Here is a 25,284-nt window from a genome sequence, read left to right on the forward strand (position 1 = left end):
TGCTTGTGATTCTGTCTTTGCCTCTTCCCCCTCCCCCACTCGTGCACGCTCTCTCTCTAAAATGCAGTACAGCAAGGTGGGAATTGTTAAGGAAGCCCGCAGTAGAGTAGCCTGCACGCGAGGCAGTTGAGAACGTTGGGAAGGTATCTGGACTAATTGCCAGTTTTCAGCCCCTTAGGAAGATGTGTGCACATAGGACCACATGGTTGAAAGAGGCACCTTCTGCTGGGAATCAGCTTTGTGTCGCATCCCTGACTCTCGTGGAGCTGCTCTATCCCGCTTTTACCCAGCTGACGGAGTTGTCGCCCGGTAGACCCTTTCCTTTTGACATTCGCCCGGCCGGCGAAGTGTCTTTTGTCCCAGTCCCCATTTTACCAGCCAAGAAGCTGCATTCCGGGCTGCTCAGCTGCCTGCCGTGAGGAGGCGGCGGAGCCCGGGCAGCTTGGGCCTTCGGGTCACAGGAGAGACTCGGGAGCTGTGGTCCCCAGAGTGGGGTCCGTGGGCCGACAGGGGCAGCGTCTGCAAGGAGCTTGTTAGAAGCGCAGAGCTCCCGACTCGGAACATAGGGTGCAGCCCGGCGCCCTGCGCTCTCCAGAGCCTCTGGGGGGCCAGGGGGCCTGTGCAGTCTGGGCTCTGGCTTGTAGCTACCGGCCTGCAGCGGGCATGCAGAGTGGCGGCTGAACTCGGAGACCAGGGAGGGGAGAAGCTGGGGAGATGGGAGACGGGACAGGAAGGGGGCAGGCCCCGCAGAGGCTCCCAGACGAAGGCTACTCAGCGGCGGCCACTGGAGCACCTGTTTCAGGCAGCATTTGGAACAGCAAATTCTAGAACAGTAGAATCGTTTGGCTGTTGCTTGGATTTGAGTCCAAATAAAGGAAAAGGAGAGGAGAAGTAAGAGTAGCACACAGTCTCCCCACAAGGCTCATGGGGGCATTGGGAGAGGCACGGGAAGCCCGAGGACTGTCTTAGGTAAGGAGACCTTTTTTTTTTTTAACTTGGGAAATAAAAATGAGATAGAGTTGACCATTGAACAACACAGGTTTGAACTATGTGAGTCTGTTTATACGTGGGTGGGTTTTTTTTCATAAACACAGTACTATAAATGCATTTTCCTTATGATTTTGTTAATAATGTTTTCTTTTCTCTAGCTGGCTTTATTGTAAGAAAACAGTATATAATACATATATGTAACATACAAAATAAGTGTTAAACTACTGTTTATATTATTGGCAAGGCTTCCAATCAGTAGTAGGCTATTCGTAGTTAAGTTTTCAGGAAATCCAAAGTTCTATGCCAATTTTCAACTGGGTGGGGATCAGAGCCTCAGACCCCTGCATTGTTCAGCAGTCACCTATAATTCCAGACATTAAAATTGCATTTATCTCTCTTGGAATGTTGTTAAAGGGGAATGTGAAGTTCACTTTTACTTGTCCCTGGCATTTGCAGAGGACACCTGCGTTCTAGAGGTCGGTTGAGAAGAGATTTCTGTGGGTTAGGGCTCATGGTCCGCTTGATGTTTGCTCTCTCCCAGTTCACTCATCACTCCATGCTGCACCATGGACTTAGAAAACAGTTACTTTTTGGTTTTTTTTTTTTTTGGAGAATGCAGAGGGTTTAATGCAAGGGTTCTCAAACTTTTTGGTCGTAGAAGTCCTGGATAATCTTAACCACTGTTGAGAGATTTCTTTCAAATGTGCATTATATCTGCCAATATTCGCCACATTAAATACTGGAACAGAATTTTGAATATCAAGCACACGTTCCATTAGCCATTAAGCACAGTGGTATCACATGGTATCCCAGAGCTTCTGGAAAATGCCTCTATGTTTCTGTGAGAGAATGAGATAAAAAAAGGCAATAATGTCTTCGTACTTTATGAAGTAGTTTTGACGTCAAGACCCCCTCCCCCACAGAAGGCCTCTGGGCCCTTTGATCATACTCGGCGAGCCACTGATCATGCTTATTCCTAAAAGTTGGGCTTGGTATACCAACACGCGCCATTCTCATGTGTAAATACACGGATGATTTCTTCACGTCTTCGAGGTCTCCTGGATAAGTCAGATTTCCAGTGGTCTCGTGTGTCATAATTTGTTTCTATAGGGTTTTTTTTTTCTCGTAAAATCTGGACAACTTACATTCAGTTGATATGGCTCTTAAGAATCTGTTATCTCTAGGATCCTTACAGTTCATTTGTTGAAGAATCCGGTGGTTTTGTTTATTCGTTCTGGTAGGTTTCCTGTAGTCTGGGCTTGGTCGGTCCGTCTCTGTCATCCCATGCTCCTCTGGCTGCCCCGAGTTTTCATTCCTTTGTGCAGAGTGATCTTTCAGACAGCCCTTCTTGAGTGTTCACTGTGTGGAGAGGAAGCGCATTGGTGTTGTGGAGACTGCCCCCTCTGTGCCCTGCAGGAACAGCCTCCCAAAGAGGCTGACGGCAAAGGAAGGACTGGGACTGGTGTTTTCTGGAAGGTTGTCATGGTCTTTGGGTGGAAACAAAAGAATAGTGATGGACAAATAGGAAGAGCCAGAGACGAGCGCGTTTTAAGCCAAATAGGACTTAACAAAAAATTTTTACATGTTTTTATTATTTTTGAGAGAGAGAGAGACCAAGTGCGTGGTGGAGGGAGGGACAGAGAGAGAGGGAGACACAGGCTCCAGGCTGGTGGGACTGGAACCCATGAACCACGAGATCATGACCTGAGCCGAAGTTGGGATGCTTAACCAACTGAGCCACCCAGGCGCCCCCCCAAATAAGATTTTAAAATACACACGGAGAAAAAGAAATTTTTAAAAAAATAGTGTTGATTTAAAAATGATCATTACAGGGGCACCTGGGTGGCTCAGTTGGTTGAGCATCTGACTTCGGCTCGGGTCATGATCTCTTGGTTCTTGAGTTCAAGTCCCGTGTCGGGCCCTGTGCTGACAGCTCAGAGCCTGGAGCCTGCTTCAGATTCTGTGTCTCCCTCTCTCCCTGCCCCTCCCCCACTCATGGTCTGTCTCTCTGTCAAAAATAAATAAACATTAAAAAAATAATAATAAAAATAAAAATGGTCATTACAAAGAAAACACAAATTTCCTACGTGGCTCATTTGGTTAAGCATCTGACTTGGGCTCAGGTCATGATCTCAGAGTTCATGAGTTCAAGCCCACATTGGCTCTGCGCTGTCAGCATGGAGCCCACTTGGGATCCTCTGTCTCCCTCTCTGCCCCTCCCCCACTCTCTCTCTCAAAAATAAACACTTAAAAACTTTTTTCCTATAAAATAATTCAAATAATAGAAGAGGTCAGCCTCGTTTCTTACAATCACTTCTATACAGTTATGTTTAGCACATACTGTTTGTTCATAAGAAATGGAACCAAGCTACATAAGCACTTTGCTGTTTTACGTAACAGTACATACCCTGCTTACCTTTCCTTGTCAGCGCGCACAGATTTTTCGTTTTCCTACTGATAGCAAAGTATTCCATTATTTGATGCACCGTAATTTATTGATCTACTCCTCTCATGGTGAACATTTGGATTGTGGTCTTTCGTTAGTATAAACACAGCTGCAATGAATGTATCTTTCTGTGTAGGTATATCCGCATACATTGTGGGATAGATTCGAAAAGTGAGGTTACTGGGTCAAAGGCTTTATTAAAAATTTCATTTCTAGAAAGTAATCAGGTATGTGGTTTAACAGCAAACCACCAAAAAAGAAAAAAAAAAAAAAGGCTAGTGCTAGAGTAAGAACTGAAAAGTTGATCTCCCTTAAATTTTGACCTTTGGTTCTCCCAAAGTTTCTCACCAAAGACAACTATTTCTTAACTATCCTGTTGGGTGTGATTTGTGCAGAGAGAGGCGCGCGCGCGCGTGTGTGTGTGTGTGTGTGTGTATAGATATCTCCCCCCTAAACATAAAGACTAGTATAGTACAGCAGTGCCTGAGTGGCTCGGTTGGTTGAGCATCTGACTCTTGACTTTGGCTCAGGTCATGATCTCCCGGGTCGTGGGATCGAGCCCCTGCATCATAGCACAGAGCCTGCTTGGGATTCTCTGTCTACTCTCTCTCTGCCCCTCCCCTGCTCAAGCTCTCCTGCCCCCTGCCTCAAATAAATAACATAAAAAAAAAAAAAAAAAGAGTAGTATAGTATAACATCTCTCTCTCCCTCCCTTTATGTATGTATGTGTGTGTGTGTGTGTGTGTGTGTGTGTGTGTATAAATACATGTACCTATTTCCTGCCACTTAATAATGGAAGTTGTAAGTTCCATGTTGGATCGAGCTCAGTCCTTCTCACTGGGTACAGTATTAACCCTGATTTGGAGGGATGCCTGAGTGGCTCAGTTGGTTAAGTGTCTGACTTTGGCTCAGGTCATGATCTTGCAGTTTGTGGGTTCAAGTCCCACGTTGGGCTCTGCACTGACACTCAGCTGGAGCTTGCTTCAGATTCTGTTTCCCTCTTGCTCTCTGCCCCACCCCCTCCTCTTCCTCTTCTTCCTCCTCTTTGTCTTCTTCCTCCTCTTTTTCTCCTCTTCCTCCTCCTCTCTCTCTCTCTCTCAAGTAAATAAACATTAAAAAAAATAATAAAAATTTTAAAAAGTCCCTGATTCAGGTATATCTTAATTTATTTGACTAATGCCCTAATGGCTGTGCGTTTAGGTTGTTTACAGTGTTTTACTGATAATAACAATTTTGATTTATACATACATCTTTGTACAGCTGAGGGTATCTGCCAGATAAATCCTTAGTAGTGAAACTTCTTGATTAAAGGATACTTACTTTGTTTTTTAACTTTATTTATTTTGAGAGAGTGAGAGAGGGGGAGGGGCAGAGAGAGAGGGAGAGAGAATTCCGAGCAGGCTCCATGCCACCAGCATTGAGCTCAACACAGGGCTTGTTCTCATGAACCGTGAGATCATGAACTGAGCAGAAATCAAGAGTTGGATGCTTAACTGACTGAGCCACCTAGGCGCCCCAGGATACATTTTTAATAAGCATATTATCAGATACGCTCCATAAACGTTGTACACATTATGCCCTCACCAAAAGCAGATGAGTCTGTCCCCCGTATCCTCTCCAACACTGACAGTAAACATCCTTTTACTGATTTGCCCTTCTCTTAGGCAGAAATGTCTTTTCCTGAGTTCCTGGGCGTTTATATTGTGCCCATATTCTCTGTTAGTTTTTCTGTTGTGTTTCCTTTTTTTCTTGTTGGTTTATATTCTTAATATTCTTTGTATATTAAAAATTAAAACCTTTTAATAAATGCAAGTTTTTTCCTCTTTTCTATTTGCTGAAGTCTGTTTTACCAGACATATGGGTACTTAGGCTTTACAGTTTGATAGTTCTATGTTTTTCACCAAATAAATGGATGTTACCCGTTTTTATGGAAACAGATTTATCCATTTTTTTCCTCTGTGGCTTTTGGGTTTTATATCATGTTTAGGAATGCTTTCCCTGTTACAAAATTATGAAATATTCTCCTGTATTCTTTTCCCTTAAATCTTGGATCTTTAACTCAGAATTGCTTTTGGCTTGAGTGAGATGTAGAGATCTAGCTGTATGTTTTTTCCCAAATTACAGTTGTCATCCCAGTGCCATTTACTTAGATATCGCTGGTCCAGCTTTCTCCCCAGTGATGTGATATACCATTTTTATTACTTTTTACTCATTTTCAAGTTATACAGGGCTTGGGTCCAATTCTGGACTTTTGTTTGCTTGTTTCATTGATCTTTGCTTCTCCTGTGCCGGAAGCATAGCATCCTACCTGTATAATGAACTTTAATCCATGACGGAGGTGGTTGCTCTTCCTTCTTTTTTAAGCATCCAAAATTGGCTTTGCCATTCTTCTGCTCTTCTAGATGTGTCATTCTCAGCCCTGTGTGCACGTCAGAATTACATGGGGAGATTTGTAAAAATACGATGTCTGAACCCCGCTGCAGACCAGTTAAGTTAGATTCTCTGGGGTGTGGCATGAGCGTTGATTCGGTTTACGGTTCTTCAGAGAGCAGTCAGGGTTGAGAAGTGCTGCTTCAGGTCACCTTAAGGCTGTTTTTCAAATTCCTAAAAACAAACAAGCAAAAACTGTGCAATTTGATGGGGATTGTATTGAACTTTGTGAATCGTTTAAGAAGGAATTTGACATGTTAAGTTCTAAGTTTTGTGGCTTCCTGAGTCCTCTTACCCTATCCATACTATAACTTGTATGGATAACTGGCTGCATTTGATGCAGTCTTCTGTTGCTCAGAAGCATTGTATAGTTTTCTTTATATAGGTCATATGCCTTTTTTATTAAGTTTATTTCTGCACGGATTGATGGGTTTACTGTTGCTTTCGATGAATTATTCTCTTTCATTACCTAACCGACTACTGTTTTAGTACAGGAAAGATATTGATAGACGCGTGTCACTTTGGTAATCTGGCCACTTTATGGAATTCTCTTATTTATTCTAATGCTTTTTCAGGTGTTTCTCGTGGGTTTTCCCAGCGGACAGTCATCTTTTGCATTGTTGATACTTTCATCATCTTGCCAGTATTTCTCCCAGTGTTTTATGTTCTTAGACCTCTCTGTCTTGGATCTGATTAGAGGTGTGTCTAGTATTTTATTATTAAGTATAGTGTGAGTTTTGGTTTGGAGTCATTTTAAATTCAAGTATAATTGAATCTTCATTTATTAGTTTTTGGATTTTATCAAATTCCTTTTTAACATCTGTGATGATTATCCTGTGATTTTTTTTCTCTTCTGTTTTATGTATGTGACAAATTATCTCAGTAGGTTTCCTAACATCAAATGGAGCCTAACATCAAATTGAGCCATCTTTGTAATTGTGAAATTAAAAGCTAATATATTGCTAAATTTTATTTGCTAGTCTTTCATTTAGAATTTTTACTTCTCATTAATCACTAGTGACATTGATCCAAGTTCTTTTTTGTGTTTTGTCAGGTTTTGATATCCATGTCCTGTTAACTTGGTCAAAGTGAATTTGGAAGCCTTTCACATTTCTTCTCTAAATGGTTTGGTATTTGAATAATCTATTTCTTGAGGATTTGAGAGACTTCACCTGTACAACTTTATAGGCCTAAAACTTTTTTTCCTGGGGGCTGACCAAAGATCTTTGACAAACACTCTTGCTATTTTCTATAGATCTGGACTTTTTAGACTGTTGGTCTCTTTGATCAATATATTTTTCTTTAAGAAAGGTCTAAATTTACTCAATTTTGAGAAGAACTCAAAATATTTACTTTTATTCTCATAAAAATATATAAAGTAGGTAGTACGTAGTATTTCCATGTCACACCTTAAGAAATAGAGGAATACACGAGTGCTTGGGTGGCTCAGTTGGCTAAGTGTCCAACTCTTCATATCAGCTTAGGTCTTGATCTCAGGGTTGTGAGTTCAAGCCCTGAACTGGGCTCTGCACTGGGCATGGAGCCTATTTAAAAAAAAAAAAAATCTTTGGGGTGCCTGGGTGGCTAAGTCAGTTGAGCATCTGACTATTGATTTCAGCTCAGGTCATGATCCTGGGGTCATGGGGTCATGTCCTGCATCAGGCTCCATGCTGAGTGTGGAGCCTGCTTCGGATTCTCTTTATCTCTCTCCCTCTGCTCCTCCCCCACACTTACTCTCTCTAAAATAAAAGTAATAATAAAATTTTTTTACAAAGTGGAGGAGCACGGAGTGGAGAGAAGGAAGGAAAGTTGAATAGTTTAGCACAAGTCGTATAGTCAGTGAGTGGCATAGCCAGAACTAGGTCCCACAGTTTGGCTAAAGGTCTCTCTGTCACCAACCTGTACCTCTGTTCCTGGGTCACTTTTACAATTTGTATCTTAATAGAAATTCTTTCCATTTCAGGCTTTAATAATTTTAGACTTTCTTGATGTTTGGGATTATTCCCACTTTCTTATTCCCAATTTTGTGACTCTTCAAGGAAATATTCAAAATAAAAAAATATAGGGGCACCTGGGTGGCTCAGTAGGTTAAGTGTCTTGACTTCAGCTCAGGTCGTGATCTGGCAGTCTCTGAGTTTGAGCCCCACTTCAGGCTCTGTGCTGACACCTCGGAGCTTGGAACCTGTCTCAGATTCTGTGTCTCCCCTCTTTCTCTGCCCTTCCACTCTCATGTGTTTGTTCTCTCTCTCTCTCTCTCTCTCTCTCTCTCTCTCTCTCTCCCTCAAGAATAAACATTTAAAAAGAAGAAGAAGAATATTTCTTAAAAGGTTTTGGTAAATTGGTAATTTCTTGTGAACTGGTCATTTGGTGAATGGCCTGATGCCATTGAGTCCCTCTGTGTGGTCGGCTTGTCAACTTGGCCATCAGAATAGATCCAGCACTTTCTACCTTTTAGGGTGTCTTTGTGCAGTAGCAGGTAACCCCTCGTCCCTCCTGGGCAGACTGACTTCAGTTCGGAAGGAGTGACCTTGGGGCTGGGGGAGGGAGTCGTGGGAGTGGCCAGTGGTCAGTCCCTTGCCTGTGTCCTCCCCTACCCCCAGCTCGTCCATCATGTTTTCTTTCTTGATGTAACCATTTGTTTTCTGTTCTAAAATTAGGGGCACCTTGGGGCTCCTGGGTGCCTCAGTCGGTCAAGCATCTGACTTCGGCTCAGGTCATGACCTTATGGTCCGTGAGTTCAAGCCCCATGTCAGGCTCTGTGCTGAGAGCTCAGAGCCTGAAGCCTGCTTCGGATTCTGTGTCTCCCTCTCTTTCTGCCCCTCCTGTGGTCATGCTTTGTCTTTGTCTCTCTCTCAAAAAATAAGTAAACATAAAAAAAAATTTTTTTTAATGGAAAACAGCTATTTCAACAACATGGCAATAATGTTAACATGATAGGACTTTAAAAGAAACAGTTTCTCAACTTCAACAGTGGCAAAACCTGATATGTTATCTTTTTGGTAGCATGTTGTAGGTTTCCACTGAAAATAACCCAAATGCTTGTCTTTTAGAAGGAAAGCCAAAAAGATAAATGCAAGTGGAAATTGGAAGCTGTGCATTGAAATTATTCTCCCGGCTACAGGTACCAAGAGTTGTTGCTCGGCACAGAGGTGGCAGAGGGAAGCCAGAAGCTGATAGAGGATGGTGTCATGATGTGTCTGGCCAAGAGTCCAGAATCTAATTCTAAGGTTGATAAAAATGTGCTTTTGTGACCCTAGAAATCCTATTAGTCCTTCTTGGAAGTAACAGATCTAAAAGGGCCCAAAATAGTTTACATGGTAAACCATGTTTACAAGGGGTTAGGTGAGGGCTTTTTTTTCCCCTTAATTTTTTAAATTTAATGTTTATTTTGAGAGAAAGAGAAAGACAGAGCAGGAGCAGGGCAGAGGCAGAGAGAGTGAGACGCAGAATCTGAAGTAGGCTCCAGGATCTGAGCTGTCAGCATAGAGCCTGATGTGGGGCTCAAACTCATGAACTACAAGACCATGACCTGAGCCGAAGTCTGGTTCGCAACCGATTGAGCCACCCAGGTGCCCCGAGGGCTTAATTTTAAATAAGATTTTTGGAGTATAATTCTCTTTTGGAAAGTGGTCAGAAAACATAGAACTCACTCTTGCCTGAAGCTCTCCCGAAAGGGTAAAGGCTTTGAGTGTATGAAGACCCCCACGGACCCAGGCAGCCAGCATTTTGGTCAAATGGGATGAAGCAGTGATTCTCAGGCTTGAGCCTCCAGCAGAATCAGTGGAGGCTCATTAACCCAGAGTCTTAGGCCCCTCCCCTGAGTTCCTGATTCAGTGGGTTTGGGGTGGGGCCTAAGAATTTGCATTTTTTGCCGGGTCCCATGTTACCCTGATTGTGCTGGTCAGGGACCACACTCGGAGCACCTGTGTGCTGAAGGAATAAATTAGCAGATTATGGTGAGTAAGGAATTAATACAGCCAACCTGGCTATTATAGGAATGAATGACTCACCCACCTTCTCTATTTTTTAATGATAATAGGAAATTTCTTACCTTTAATACCGGGAGAAATAATACTGCACATTTGTCTGATGCTTTTCTTATTTTCATGTACTGTCATCTGATCCTTGAAATAATGCAAAGAAAACAAGGGGATTTTAAGTAAATCCTTTTTTTAAAAGACTGCCATGGAAATCAGTGGTCACTGTATGGATTGAGGAGACTGGAAGCCTTGATTGGATGCATTGTGCCATGGGGTGCACGCTGCTCCTGTAGGCAGAAGTTTTGGGGGGAAAATACAAAGCCAGCTCAGTAAACCTATCCATGATCTTAATGGAAGGTGATCATAACTGTGCCTAACTTCCTATGATAATTACCCATGAATTTATTTCTTTTTAAAACTTTTTAGGGGCACCTGGGTGGCTCGGCTGAGCATCCAATTCTTGATTTCGGCTCAGGTCGTGATTTCATGGTCTGTGAGATTGAGCCCTGTGCACAGCTGCTCAGGATTCATTCATATTCTCTCTCTCTCTCTCTCTCTCTCTCTCTCTGTCTCTCTCTGTCTCTCTCTGTCTCTGTCTCTCTCTGTCTCTGCCACTCGGTGCTCAGGCATGTGCGCACGCTCCCGCTGTCTCAAAATAAACATTAAAAGCTTTTGAATTAACAGATTGTATATGTACATTAAATGGCTTGACCACAGATAGTACTTGATCTGCTTCCTCTTTTTTCTTCCTGTTTTTCTTCTTTCTCCTCCTTTCCTTTATATTCCTCTTTCTGGTAGTAGTAGCAGTAATTGGAGCAGTAGTCGTCATAGTAGTAGCAGCTGCCATCCCCCAAATACGGTCCGGCTGTGCGCTTAAGAGCAGAGCCCGGGCTCTGGAGAAAGTTGTCTCAGTTCAAATCCAGGCTCCAGTAATTATCAGCTGTGGGAAAATTATGTAATGACTCTGGGTCTTAGTTTTTTTGTCTTTTAAATGAGGATAATGATAGCACCTGCCTTTGAGAAGTGTGTAGATGAAAGAGGGGGTGATGATAGTGTCTGTCTCGGAGAATTGTACTAATGGAATAATACGGTGTATGTATAGTTCTTAGCACAGTGCCTGGATGCTGAAACACTTTCAGAGATTGACTCGTGGCTCACGCTGTCTTACAGAAAGGGTTTGAGATAACCACAGAACATTCGAAATGATAATGAGACTGCCTTTTTAATGTTTTCAGATAATATTTTCGAGTAAATATAGTGTTTACTGTACAAAATTTTGAAAGTCTAGAGAAGAAAACATTGTCCATAATGCTATCACCTACTTCATAATTAGTGTTAACTTTTTGATGTCTTTCTTACCAGTCTTTTATCTATAATTATGTATCTCTATTTTTTTAATTAAAAATTTTTTTTAATGTTTATTTTTGAGAGAGACAGAGAGACGGAGATAGAGCATGAACAGCAGAGGGGCAGAGAGAGAGGGAGACCTAGAATCCGAAGCTGGCTCCAGGCTCCAAGCTGTCAGCACAGAGCCTGATGCGGGGCTCGAACTTACGCACCGCGAGATCATGACCTGAGCCGAAGTCTGACGCTTAACCCATGGAGCCACCCAGGCTTCCCATGTATCTCTTTTTTAAAGTCAGAGTGAGAGTCCTATTTTTTTTTTTACAGTTAACTTTGTAACATTATTTTCTGTAAAACAAACTGAATGAATGTTCTGCAAACAGCAACATTGAATCCTTTCATTAGATAAGTCTCCCAAGTGACTATTTTGAAGAGTAATACTTGTAAGGAAACCCAGTCAACCTTGTTACTTTTCAACTAAAGGTCAACTATTAGGATCTAGAGTTAATGGATTATTTTTTGCATGTATTTAACTTTTTAAATATCTTATTGTTTTATTATTTTTGGAAATATAATTTGCATGGTGTGTAATGCACAGATCTTAAGTGTTCATTTGATGCATTTGTCAAAACTCATGGAGGATAGGCCACACCCCTTTCAAGGTCTAGGGCATTTTCATTACCCCCGAAAGTTCCTTTGTATTCCTCCCTTTTCCTGTTCTCCCATCCCAACCCTACGATCACTACTGATTTCTTTCACCATGGATGAGTTTTACCTGTTCTCAGGTAAACTGTGTGAGCAGAATCGTACGGACACGGACTTTTTTTGCAAGGCTTCCTTTGCTTGCGGAGTGAGATTCATCCATTCTGTGGCCCAAGTTTAGTTGCTCTTTTTATTGCCAAATAGCACTCCATTGTATGAACACACCGTGACTTGCTATCTGGTCTCCTCTCCACGGAGGTCGTGGCGCTTTCCTGTTCGGAATAGTTAAGAGTAAAGCTTGTGTGAATATTTTTGTGTAAGTCTTTGTGTGGACATAGAAATTTTCATTTCTCTTGGATAAATAAGTAGGAATGGAATTGGCTGGATTAAGGAGGGGTCTGTTTTCTAGACTAATTCAGGAGTCAGCAAGCTATAACCCATGGGCCAGATTTGGCCTGTGGACTGTTTTTATATGGCCCACAACCTAAGAATGGCTTTTATATTTTTAAAGGGTTGGTTACAAAATAAACTAAAAAACAAATAAAAGAATGAGGCATGGAAACCATAGGTTGCCTGCTAAGACAAATCTTTAGTAACTGCTGCTTTTCCGAAGATGTCTGCCACCCCTGTTCTGGTCTGTTCCATTGAGCTGTCTGTCCATTTCTTTAGCTTTATTATAAGTGTTAAAATCAGGTTGTTTAGTTTCTTATTTTCGTTTCTGTTTAATTTCTAGGTTTTTTATCAGTTTGACTTGTTTGTTGCTAATATGGAGAAATACAACTTGACTTGTCTGGATTAACATCATATCCTGTAATGTTGCTCAACTCCATTATTGGTTCTATTCTTTATTTGATACATGCCTTAACATTTTGAGTCATGTTGTCTTTAAATAAACGCAGTCTATTTCTTTGACTTTACTTTTCTGACTTTACTGTTCTGAGATCTCCAGTACAGTATTTCACGAAAGTGGTGAGAGCATACACACCCCTTCTGGTGTTCTTGACCATGGAGGAAAGTGTTCCATTGCTGTCTTTAAGTATGGTATTAGTTGTAGGCTCCTTGATTGAGAAAAGCCCCCACTGTTCCTACTTTGCTGATGGCTGAATTTCATCACATGCTTTTCCTGCATCTGTTGAGATGACCATAAAAATTTTCTTTATTCTATTAATGTGAGCAAGTACATCTTTTTGAGTGTTGAACCAACCTTATATTCCTGGGCTAATTTCCCTTGATCATGATGTATTATTCTCTCTTTATATTACTGGATCTGATTTATTAAAACATTGTCCAGGATTTATGCATCTGTGTCCGTGAGGGATATTCTTGCCATGTCCTTACTTGTTTTTGCTGTCAAGACTCTACCGGCTTCATGAAATTACTTTGGAATTGTTACCTCTTCCCTTATTTTCTGAAAGAGTTTGTCTAAGATTAGTATTGTTTACTCCTTAAATGTTTGATAAAATTCACCAGTGAAACCATCTGGGTCTGGAGTTGTTCTGATGAAAAGGTTTTTAATTATTATTGAATTAATTTCATAGGTACAGGCTATGCAAATTTTTCACTTCTTCCTGCCTTTTGTATTGATAATTTGTTTTTCAAGGGGTTTATCCATTTAATCTAAGTTCTTAAATTTATTTGGCATAAATCTGCTAATAATATTCCCTAATTTCCTTCTAATGCTTGTAGAATCTGTGATAATGCTCATTCACCGCCTCCCCCCCCCCCCATTGATATTTATAATTTTTGTTTCTCCCTCTTGTTTTTCCCTCATCAGGCTGGGAAGGGATTTGTCAATTTTATTTTTTCAAACAGTCAGGTTTTGTTTTACCTTTTTCGTTTCTTATTAATTCTGTTTTTGTTACTTTCTTTCCACTTAATTTGGGTTTATTTTGCTCTTTCTAGCTTTCTGGGATAGGTACTTAGGTCACTGATTTTAGACTTGTCCAGTATTAACATTTGAGCAGTAAATTTCATCCAAAATATTGCTCTGTACTGCATCCCATAAATTGTGATATTTTGTTTTTATTATCATTTAGTTCAAGGAATTTTTATATTTTACCTGTGATTTAATTTGTGCTTTTATGTAGACGTATGTTGCTTAATTTTCAAATATGTGGGAATTTTGCAGATACTATTTTGTTACTGATTTCTAATTCCTTTGTGGCCAGAAAATATACTCTATGATTTTTGTCCTTTGAAGTTTCCTGAGACCCGTGTGATGGTTGAGGATATCGTTTTTCTTGGTGAATGTTCTACTCGTGCTCTGAAGGAATGAATGAGCATCCTGCCGCTGGAGGGTGAGGTGTCTTGTAAATGTCAGAGCAGGTTGGTGGCCTGCGCTCAAATCACCTGTGCTCTAACTGACCTTTTTTGGTCTTTTCTGTCAGTTACTGAGAGAGTATTAAAATACCCAACTGAAATTGTAGCTTTTTTGTTCTTTAGTCAGTATGAAATCTGACTGCTTATTTCCTGTGTTTTGAGGCCCTTTCATTAGACAAATACACATTTTGGATGATTCTTTCTAGCTGATGAATTGAGCCTTTTATCATTGTAAACGTTCCTCTTGATCTCTGTTAATATTCTTTGTCTTGAAATCTACTTGTCTCATTACCGTAGCCATTCCTACTTTTTTAGGATTAATACTTGCAAAGTATGTCTTTTTTTTACCCTCTTGTGTCTTCATATCTACAGTCCATGGGGCACCTGGCTGGCTGGGTGGAGCAAGCATGGGCCTCTTGATCTCGGGATTGTGAGTTAGAGCCCCATGTTGGGTGTACAGATTACTTAAAAATACAATCTTTAAAATAAAAGACATACTGGGGCGCCTGGGTGGCGTAGTCGGTTGGGCGTCCGACTTCAGCCAGGTCACGATCTCGCGGTCTGTGAGTTCGAGCCCCGCGTCGGGCTCTGGGCTGATGGCTCAGCCTGGAGCCTGTTTCCGATTCTGTGTCTCCCTCTCTCTCTGCCCCTCCCCCGTTCATGCTCTGTCTCTCTCTGTCCCAAAAATAGATAAACGTTGAAAAAAAAAAATAAATAAAATAAATAAATAAAAGACATACTAATAAATCCATCTCTTGTAAAGAGCATATGGTTGGGACCTATTTTTAATTTATTCTGATGATCTTAGTCTTGGAGTGTTTACCTTATTTACATTGAATATTGATATAGTTGGATTTAGGGCCCCATCTTGCTATTTGTTTACTATTTGCGCTCTGTATTTTGTTCCTTTTTTCTCTTTGTTCCTTTCCTACTCTTCTTTTGAAGGCCGAGTTTTCATTTGTGGTCTTTGGTTTGTTTATATATATAATTTCTTTTTTCTTTAATTGTTTTTAATGTTTATTTTGGAGAGCGAGAGCGTGCACATGAAAGGAGGGTAGGGGGTGGGAGACAGAGGATTTGGAGCAGGCTCTGTGTTGACAGCAGAGAGCCCGGCGTGGGACTCAAACTCACCAACTGTTGAGATCATGATCTGAGCTGCAGTCGGGTGCTTAACCGACGGAGCCACCCAGGTGCCCCTATATAAATATAATTTCTGATTATGGGTCACGTTTTCCTACCTCTTTGAATGTTCAGTAATTTTTGACTATGTAGTAGACATTGTGACTGTGTTGTCGGATATGAGTTTTGTTGTCTTCCTTTGGAGAGGGTTGGGTTTGTTCTAGAAAGCGTTTGACTCACAGATGAGTTTGATCCTTTCAGGATTTGTTTTTAAACTTTTTTAAGGCAGGTCTTGAGGAGCCCTGCTCCTTAGGCATGGCCTTTTTGGGGTGATCTCAGCTCAATATCTGGGATGTTGTGTGAAGTGTTGAACTTCTGGCCAGTCAGAATGTCCATGTCTCCAGCACTGTGCTGCCCCTGGTATCTGTTTGGTGCACAGTTTCCGAGTGGTCCTGCACACTTGGGCATTCGCCTTCAAAACCCACACTCACTCACTGAGGCGTCCAGCGCCCTTGCACGGTCCTCATCTTCAGCCCTGCCGAGCTCCTGTACTGACCGCAGGTTCTTGTAAGCCTGTGCTCGAGCTCTTCCCTGGGCCTGCTCTCTCTCTGTTGCCCGTGGAGCTCTGCATTTTGTTGTTGGTTGCCTGGGGTTTCTTGGTTGGGAAACTTGCCTGGGGTGAATGAACACGTGGAACTCCAGGAGCCGGAGGGCCTGAAGCAGTGAGGCTGACCCTCAGACCAGCCCCTGCGGGGGCAAGCGCGACAGCCTCTGGTGGGGACAGGCTTTCCCTGGCGCGGCAGGAGACAGCAGCGGGTTACTGGGAAGTTCGGAAACATGATTGTACCTGAGCTTTAATGTCACCTTGTAACTACTCAGTAGATGAAAAATTTGGAACTCAAAATCAGATGTTTTACTTAGGGTCCTGGTTGGGAGGTGGGGGTGCAGTATTCAAACCTGGGGTCTGTGTGTCGCCTCTCTTCTTTGTATTCCTCTCAGGTGTGTTTCCATCAGTACAAACATTTTAGGAGCCGTTCTCAGACCTGGCCGTGCACCTGTCAGACTTGAGCATAGATATGGGCAGTTCTTCCTAAACTTTTAAGGACTTAGGGATGAACTTGTTAAGATGCAGGTTCTAATTTGGAGGTCCAGGGGGTGGAGCACCATGAGTCTGCTTCTGTCACCAGCTGTGGCATCGGGACACCTCTCCACCTTGATGATGTGAACATACATTGGAATATGGAATGTTTGCCCATCATTGGTTACAGGACACATTGCCACTTCAAAAGGTATCTCTCATTTCCTTCCTTGTTTGGTGTAGAAAGTTGGGATGTGCTAAACCTGACATTCTTTATGTAAATGGGTCCACAGCATGACTTCAAGGATCCACTTCTCCAAAATGTTTCTGCAATATTTTGGAAAGAAGCACGTCTACTGTAGACAGTAATTTGCTGTCCATCTGTCACCAAGTTAAAACATTTAGGGTTTTTATGTTGATTACTGTGTAATACTTCTGGCATTTTTCAGAATTATATAGTGGCTATAACATAACATTTCAGTAGAATCCTGTTATGAACAAGGATGACAATTAATTGTACTTACTCTTCCTGAGTTACGGTAAGAGAACAGGTGAGGGGTGACATTTCCTGGGTGGCCAGTGTACTGGGTACCGTGCTGGGTAGTTTGCAGCATCATCTCACTTCATCTCATGTTTAATAATCCTGTGAGGCGGGTGCCATAAATGTTTTCCACAAGGAATAAGAAGATATCCTGGGCCACTCTTCTTGCCTCCTAGGAGATTTTTCAAGATGATATGTGTTAGGGGTGTCTGGGTGGCTCAGACAACTTCCAACTCTTGATTTCAGCTCAGGTCATGATCCCAGGGATCGAGCCCCACATTGGGCTCCCTACTGAGTGTGGAGCCTGCTTGAGATTCTCTCTTCCCTCTCTCTCTGTCCCTACCTGACTTGCGTGTGTGAGTGCTCACTCTCCCAAATAAAAAACAAAAACAAAAAATGACACGTGTTGGAAATAGCTGACTTTGATTCACAACCTGTCCGTGACTGACTCTAAAGTTTGTATTGGTTATATCACATTATTTTGTATGTAAGGTGGCAGGAGTCAAAATACAGTGGGGAAGTGCATAATACCTAATTTTCTGTGTATGGATCAGATTATCTGCATCTGTAAAATTTATAGAACAGGTAACTCAAAGAGCACGTCTTGATTTCCCAGAAGCATTTTTCATCCTATGAAAGGGTGTTCTGCTTATACCTTTCTAGAAAGCACACCCATATGTATTGAGCCTTGCCTGTGTTCTGATTGGGCTATAGATCTCAGTCTGAAATATTAACTCAGCCAAGCAGGTTTTGCAAGACCCATGAAGAAGTCAACTTTTCTGGCTGGTGCAAATGTGTGTTTACCTCATGAGCAGGAGGCCAGCACAATTATAATGTCTTTAAAGATGATTTTTATTTTTATTTTTATTTTTAAGTTTTTTTTTTTTTTGAAAGATGGGGGAGGGGGGAGAGAGAGAGAGAGAATCCCAAAAGGATTCTCAATGTAGAGCCCCACATGCAACTCGAAGCCAGGAACCGTGAGGTCGTGACCTGAGCCGAAGTCAAGAGTAGGACACTTAACTGACTGAGCCACCAGGCATCCCTAAATGTGATTTTTAAAAGTGATTTGCCTCTTACATTTTGTTGTTGTTGTTAAAATACTACTGTAGCAAAGGTTTGAATTGTGACTTTCAAGGTTTTTTTAATTTTCAAAACACACCAAAGAACAAAGAATATTACAATCAATACCTATTTTTCCGTTCGTCAGAATTAACACTTGTTGGTGTTTATCAAATAATCTCCATAGGTTTTTTTCCCCCATTTTTAAAGTATCCTTTCATTTTTAAAGCAGTTTTATATCTACAGAAAACTTACAAGGTAGGACAGAAGACCTTGCATCTTCTTCCTTGCCTACCAGTTACATAGTTTCCCCAGTACTGACATCTCTGTGAGTATGGTGTTTGTCACAATTAGTGAACCAGTATCGACACAGGATTATTTATTATTAACTGAAATCTATCCCGGTTTCCTCAATTTTCCCCTTCTGTTGTAGGATCCCATCCAGGATACCACATTACACTTGTCATGTCTTAGGCTTGCCCCTCTTGCCTGTGACATTTTCTCCGACTTTCCTTGTTTTTAGTGACCTTGACAGTTTTGAGGAGGACCGGTCGAGTATACTTAGGGTGCCCCTTTGCTGGGATTTTTCTGATGTTTTCCCATAAGACTGAGGTTACAGGCTGATGGGGTTATGGAAGGAAGATCAGAGAGGTACAGAGTACCATTTTTATCAGTTCATACTGTCAGCACAGGTTACCATTATGGCTGATGTTGCCCTTGTCACCTGGCTGAGGTCCTGTCGGGTGTCTCTGCTGTAGCGTTCTTCTTTCTTCCCTCGTCCATCCTGCCCTCTTTTGAGGGAAGTCGCTAAGGGTTGGGGGTTGTGCTCTACCTACCTTGTGCTAGAGTGTTTATGTAATGTTTTTGGAATGCTTCTGAATGGGAGGTTTGTCTCTTCTTCATAGTTTTTGAAATAAATGAAATCAAATTGCTTGATTAGCAAGCAGTCTACATGTCTAGAGGCACCTGGCTGGCTCAGTCGGTGGAGCATGCAACTCTTGATCTTGGGGTTGTGGGTTCAAGACCCCTGTTGCGTGTAGAGATTACTTAAAAATAAAATTTTAGGGGTGCCTGGGTGGTTCATTTGGTTAAGTGTCTGACTTTGGCTCAGGTCTTGATCTCACAGTTTGTGACTTGAGCTGTATTGACAGCTCAGAGCCCAGACCTGCTTCGGATTCTGTGTCTCCCACTCTGCCCCTCTCCCACTTGCGTTCCCTCTCTCTCTCCCTCTCTCCCTCCCTCCCTCCCTCCCTCCCTCCCTCCCTCTCTCTCTCTCTCTCAAAGATAAATAAACATTTTTAAAATTAAAGAAAAAGAAAATTAAAAAAAACCTCTCTCTCTCTTAAAGATAAATAAACATTTTTAAAATTAAAGAAAAAGAAAATTAAAAAAAAACACTTGGTATTATTAAAAAAGAATACACAGGGGCACCTGGGTGGCCCAGTTGGTTGAGCGTCCAACTTTGGCTCAGGTCATGGTCTCACGGTTCGTGAGTTTGAGCCCTGCATCAGTCTCTGTGCAGACTGCTTGCTCAGAGCCTGGAGGCTGCTTCAGATTCTGTGTCTCCTTCTCTTTCTGCCCCTCCCCTGCTTGTGCCCTGTCTCACTCTGTCTCTCAAAAATAAATAAATGTAAAAAAAAAAAATTTTTTTTTTTTTTAAATGAATATACATAGGGGCACCCGGGTGGCTCAGGTGGTCGAGTGTCTGACTCTTGATTTCAGCTTAGATCATGATCTCACAGTCATGGGGTCAAGCCTTCAGTCAGGCTCCATGCTGAGTGGGGAGCCTGCTTAAGATTTTCTCTCTCTCCCTCCCTTTCCCCCTCTCCCACTTGTGTTTTCTCTCTTTATCTCTCTCCCTCTCTCTCTCCCCACTCCTCCCCCCCCAAAAAAAACCCATATAGATTTGATTCATTTATTATAAACTTCTATTCATATGACTTCAAATTCCACCTTGTATTTTTTCTATTGCAATTTTTCTGTTATTGTTTATGCACACTTCTGAAGGTGCATGCAATCAGAAAACTCCTTATGAGAGGTTCAAATAGTGGGTGTGGCTGGATCTAAGAAACCAGAGGCTTTGTTTTAGTAATTTTTAAAATAAAGATACACTCAGAAGTAGCCCAAGTGTACATCATTAGATGAATGGGTAAAAAAATATGATGTACACCCACTGGAGTATTACTCAGCCGTAAAAAAGAATGAGATCTTGCCATTTGCAACAACATGGATGGACCTATAGAGTGTTACTGCTAAGTGATACTTAGTGATACTAAGAGTAAGACAAATACCATATGATTTCACTTATTTGTAGAACCTGAAGAACAGATTAACAAAAACAGACTTTTAAATACAAAGGATAAACTGGTGGTTGCCAGAGGGAAGGTTAGTAGGGGAGTGGATGAGATAGATAAAGGGGATTAAGAGGTACAGAGTTCCAAATACAAGATGAATAAGTCACAGAGATGAAAAGTGCAGCACAGGGAATATGGTCGATAATCCTGTGATAACGTTGTGTAGACACAGATGGTGTTGACTGCACTTAACCACAGTGAGCACAGAGTCATACAGAATTGTTGAATCAATATGTTGTACACTTGAAACTAATGTAACATATGTTAATTGTACTTCCAATAATAAAAAATAACTAAAGGCAGATTACAAAATTGGTGTGCAAGGGAGGGGAGAGGATGTACTCAATTATTAATGGAGTTTGCCCCCAGGCATTTTTGATTGTCTTTGATTTGCTTAATAAAATGCCTTCTCTGTGTTCAAAAATTCCCTTTTGTGGGGGTGGGTATCTGCTGAGGACTGAGCACCTTTCCTGAATGTTCTAATGAATTGAGTGTCCAGAGTACTCTAAGCAGCACCTCCAGAGCTCTGAATTTAATGTTGATGACATTTTCTATTCAGGAGATGCAAATAATTATCAATGGATTGTAATTCCAAGGCCATAGCTCTGTATATACATATCTGTGCATATTATTGTATGTTTTAGAATAACACTGTGTCACTTTGGCTTGTGGCTTTTGAAAAATGGCGCATACTCTGATGTAACCTCATAGCACCGGTTGCTTTGTTATCTACTAAGTGGAAACTTCGTGCCCTCAGTAATGAGCCATATTATTCATTTCATGTCTTTCTGCCAAGTATATGATGAATGAACTGGAAAACCAGCCATCTTAAATCCTAGAACAAGACAAGAGATAGATAATACCAGGAAATGCCAATTTCAAACATGGTCTTGGAATTATTGACTTTGTAAATTGTTACAGTTAGGGTATGTGCCTGTCTGTTTTCAGTATGGTAGAAAATGTATTCACTGCAGAGAAGCCTTTCTGATGTTAGAGATTTTCTGTGCTCTAGTTTGGAAAGAGATCTTAAAGCCACCTCCAGATGGCACCGTGCTCTGCGGTTTCCACATCATCCTCCTATGTGCTATCCCATGTAAGTCGGAAACAGGAAGTCCGAGCATTGGCGTGTGCTTGGCTCTCAAGGGTGTGTGGTCTTAGGGGGGGAGCAGCCGACTGATGGGGCGTAGGGATAAGGGACAGATGAGGGAGGTTACGGGGCATGCTTTCTCCCCTGAAAACCTGGCACATTCTGTTTGGAGATTGACTGTGGAATGGGAGGTGCTGGCCTGCTTGGCATTTGTGCCAAAGGCTGTCAGGGTGTGGCTGCACCCAGGTGTGCTGCTCCGTGTGGGTTGAAGGAACGGTGTGTGCAGGTGGGAGCGTCCTGAAGAGGGGAGCTGTGACTCTCCGGTGAGTCTGTCAGGATCTGATTGGAGAGATCACAGCAGCTTTCTTCCCCGTGTGTCGATTTTGCGAATGATGTTCTTCTGAGACAGTGCTTACCTTTGATGAGTAATCATCACGATTAATAACCAGCTTACTCTTGCTTTTCCCAGTCTCCGTGCTCGTTTTAATTAATACCTTAGATCTATCAATGAACTCCCTGCCAGATGGCTGGTCACCTAGTCCTATGGTTGTGGATATTCGAGTAGAGACAGACTTTGAAACTGCACCAACAACTTCTCTAGGCCTGGTGGATACTCAGACTTCTTCCTGGCAGGTCTGTGTTCTTGCTGATGGTGATCATCGAGAACAGTCTCTGCCACAGTTGAATATTACTGTTACTATTTAGCCCGCCTCTCAAGGCTCAGCTCTGACCTCTTGAGCCATTCATCCGTCCCCCCGGGCCAGGACCCCTTTTCCCTTTTCTGATTGCATTTGGCACTCCTTGTCCGTGCCCGCTGCTTCCCGCCCACGTCTGGTTTCCTTGTAGCTATGTTTCTCCTTGGGCTCGGGAAGACATGGCCTCGCTGCTGTGCACCTCCACTGCCCCGCGGTGTCTCCCTGCTGGAGGGTGCTTGATAAACACCCCCCTCAGTGCTGATAACTTGTGTATTGCTGTGGCCTTTTCAGCTTCCACTGTCCCCAAAGATCAGAGTGTCACTGCTAAGAGCTCAGAGCTAGGAGGCAGGTGGGATTTAGTGAGAGGTGGGCAGACTTGATGGTCTCCTCCTTAAACAGGTACTTTCTCCTTACACATGCATCTTGCTATCTAAACCTGGGAGCCATACACATTTTGGTAAATCCCTCACCATCCAGTCTCCTGACTGTTGCTCTCCAAAGCTCGAATGGAATGGTGTCCCTGACTGCCGGAATTATGACAGAGTGCAGACAACAGGATAATTGTGCCTTTGTTGTACCAGGAGTCAACTCTGCGGTTTCCAAATTGATAAACATAAGCCATCCGAGCAGTGTGCAGCTTTTTATATCCTAATTGGCTGTTGTGTATTTGCTTCTCTTTTCCCTTCTTCCAGCCTTCTTTGCAGATAGTGTTGGTACATGTCTCAGTGGCTAACCCTTGTCCAGGTTTTTTCTGGCCACAGGTATAATCCATTAGAGCAGAGGGTGACAACCTAGAACCATGTTATAACCAGGCTGAATTTGATTACATTACCACCCAGGAGTAATCTCTGGCAGTCATAATCTGTTTGATCTACCTAGTTGTATTCCGTGACTGATGACAGCTTACATTAATATTTTAGGTCCAGGTGTATGGCCAAACGGTGGGTCATCTTATCATTATGGGTAGTTAGAATGTTTAAGTCCAGAATAGCTTTAAAAAACAACTTTTCCCCTTAAGATAAAATAATGCTTTGTGTAGAGATTTTGAATAATACAGAAAATAGTTTAAAAATTTTTTTAAATCACCCATAGACCCTCTAGAGTTATCACTGTTAGATAGTTTGGTGTTCAGGGCTGGCTCAGTCAGAAGAGCATGCACCTCTTGATCTCGGGGTCGTGAGTTTGAGACCCACATTGGGTGTAAAGATTACTTAAAATTTTTTTTCATGTTCTCCTAGCTGTGTGTGTATGTGTATGCATGCACACACATACATACAGACCTGTTAATTATAGGGATTCTATGTTTTGTATCCTTTTGTTAAAAATTAATGTACAAGATTTTCCTCTTGTCTGTAATGAGTGAGTTTTTATAATAAGAGTTTTACTTTTAATGCTAGCCCTGCCTTAGGTCGACTTCACACTTTTCCAAGTGCTTTCACATACCTCCTTTATGAACATGGTGCAGAGTGTGTAGAGCATGGGGTTAACTGGGCGTCCTCACTGGTCCTCCCTGCTCCACCTCCTCCCCAGTACGAGGGGGTGACTGGAAACATTTTACTCTACAGAGTATATTTCATTAGGACCTTTCACAGCTCAGTGTTTGGTTAGAAGTAGAGCCACGTGTGTGTGAAGCAGTGCTGTGTCCAGTGTGTTTCATGGTTTGAGATTTATGGCGTTTCCATAAGCTGGGCAGGACTTTATCCCCCCATGTCTTCCTGCAGCCGAGGCCCGTGGGGCTGGACGGCGGGCAGCCACAGGAAGCCTTGGGTTTGTGTCCTCACTGCCTCGTGGGGCTGGTCCTCCACCCTGGCTGTTTCAAGAGCTAGTTCCGTTTTCCTGCCCGATGGTAGAAGAGGAACATGATCTTCTGAAAAGTCAGCTTTCTTTCTTATCTTTCTTTCTGCTTTAAATTTGACCAGAAATCATCCTGGGCCGGCCTCCTGGAAGCCTTCTTTGTGTCCTCAGTCCCGTCTTAACCTCTCCTCCCTGCATCCCTGCCTTCCCTGCTGCTCCCTCTGTGCTCTGGTGCCTTACTTTTCCAGGGGATTGTGAACACCTGCAGGAGAGTCCTCCTCAGCCTCACGGGAGTGCTCCGCAGAGGGCTTGGGGAAAAGGCTCGGGTCACCGAGTGAATTACTGGAAGCCCAGACCTCTGTTCTGTTTGCTGCGGTGTAAATTAAAATTCGTCATCAAGATTGGCTCTTTGTAGGGTGCCTGGGTGGCTCAGTTGGTTAAGTGTCTGACTCTGGATTTCGGCTCCGGTCTGTGAGCTCGAGCCCTACCTTGGGCTCTGTGCTGACAGTGCGGAGCCTGCTTGGGATTCTCTTTCCCTCTCTGCCCTTCTTGCACACGTATGCGCTCTCTCATAAAACAAATACATAAACATTAAAAAGAAAAAAAAAGATTTGCTCTTTGTAAAATAAAATGCTTTTCTCTTTTTGCCTTTTCTTTCCTTTCTTTTATCACCTCTTCCCCCCTTCTGTCTCCATGGCCGCTGTGGGGTGCGCTGGGCCGGGCCTTTGCTCTCAAGGAATACTCAATCCTGCAGAGGCTGCTTTTCTCCCCAAGAAGGTATTTGGACCTGGAAGTATTGGGGGAAGGAATTGGTTGCCGTTCTGTTGCCCTTACCTGGGGTTACTTTGTGTGTGACACACTCTGAGATGGTATGGAGGGTGCAGAAGGGCTGGGCCCTGAGCAGTGTGGGTGGCAGGGAGACCCCCAGTGTTCTGGACAGGCTGCTGGCCACCCCACAGGGTCCTCATGGGGGCACTGTCCTGGGAGGTCCTCCTGCCCCAGGGCCCAGCACTGGGCTCTGCCAACTCCCAAGTCCCCAGTTGTCATCCACTGCGAGTAACTGGGCCTTCCAGGAGTGTGGACCTTATGTGAATCAAGAACTGGTTGTTTAAAACCAAAGCAGTCCTCGGATTTAGGCTCTGAAGGAACTTTAAAGGTCACCTAATGGTCACCTGAATGTTTCATGTTTTATAGCCGAGGAGAACTGAGACTTAGAGAGCCGAGAGGTTTGTCCTAGCCTTGAGGCTGATGAGCACAACACCGGGATTAGTCTCCCACTGCCCTTGGCCCGGTGCTTTTGCCAGCGAGCTGTCGGGAGCTGTGTGTCTGAATGTTGGGCCATGCCC

The 25,284-nt window shown here is 42.7% G+C and overlaps 1 protein-coding gene across 3 annotated transcripts in view; it reads left to right on the forward strand.

Annotated features, from left to right (window-relative positions):
• Positions 1–25,284, forward strand: part of CREBBP (CREB binding protein) — a 126,814-nt gene that overhangs the window by 24,334 nt on the left and 77,196 nt on the right. The window lies entirely within an intron of this gene.

The sequence above is a fragment of the Prionailurus viverrinus genome, chromosome E3 (assembly GCF_022837055.1).
Source record: "Prionailurus viverrinus isolate Anna chromosome E3, UM_Priviv_1.0, whole genome shotgun sequence".
Taxonomy (NCBI): domain Eukaryota; kingdom Metazoa; phylum Chordata; class Mammalia; order Carnivora; family Felidae; genus Prionailurus; species Prionailurus viverrinus.